The sequence below is a fragment of the Chaetura pelagica genome, unplaced genomic scaffold, assembly GCF_000747805.2.
Source record: "Chaetura pelagica isolate M959 unplaced genomic scaffold, ChaPel_1.0 scaffold589, whole genome shotgun sequence".
Classification (NCBI taxonomy): Eukaryota; Metazoa; Chordata; class Aves; order Apodiformes; family Apodidae; genus Chaetura; species Chaetura pelagica.
Window position 1 is genome coordinate 292917 of NW_009954619.1, and position 472 is coordinate 293388.

Sequence of the window (472 nt, forward strand, 5' to 3'; positions counted from 1 at the left end):
CCAGAGCCGCCTTACCAGAGCCGCCTTACCAAACCCGCCTTACCAAACCCGCCTTACCAAACCCGCCTTACCAAACCCGCCTTACCAAACCCGCCTTACCAAACCCGGGGCTGCTTCTCCGCTCTCCCCGAGCTTCTCTCGCTTTCTGGAGGCTTTGGTGGGTGCTCCAGCAGTTAAACTCCGCTCTCCACGCGATGTGTTTCGGTGGTCGGTTTATTTTTCTTCAAGCAGAAGGGGGTGTTGGAACGCGGCTCCGGCCCTTTGAGCGGTGTTTTCTAAACTCTGCGTGAACCGGCCGCGCTGTGCAAGGCGGATTTTGGGGGGCACAGAAACGTGTCCGCCTCACCGCGCCTGCACGGGGTGTGGGGACCCCACATCCCCAGGGCAGGACGAGCGCCCAGGTTGGCGCGGAGCGGCGGAGAAGGGGCTGACTTTGTGTTGGTGCTGCCGCGGGCGGAGGCGGGGGAGCTGG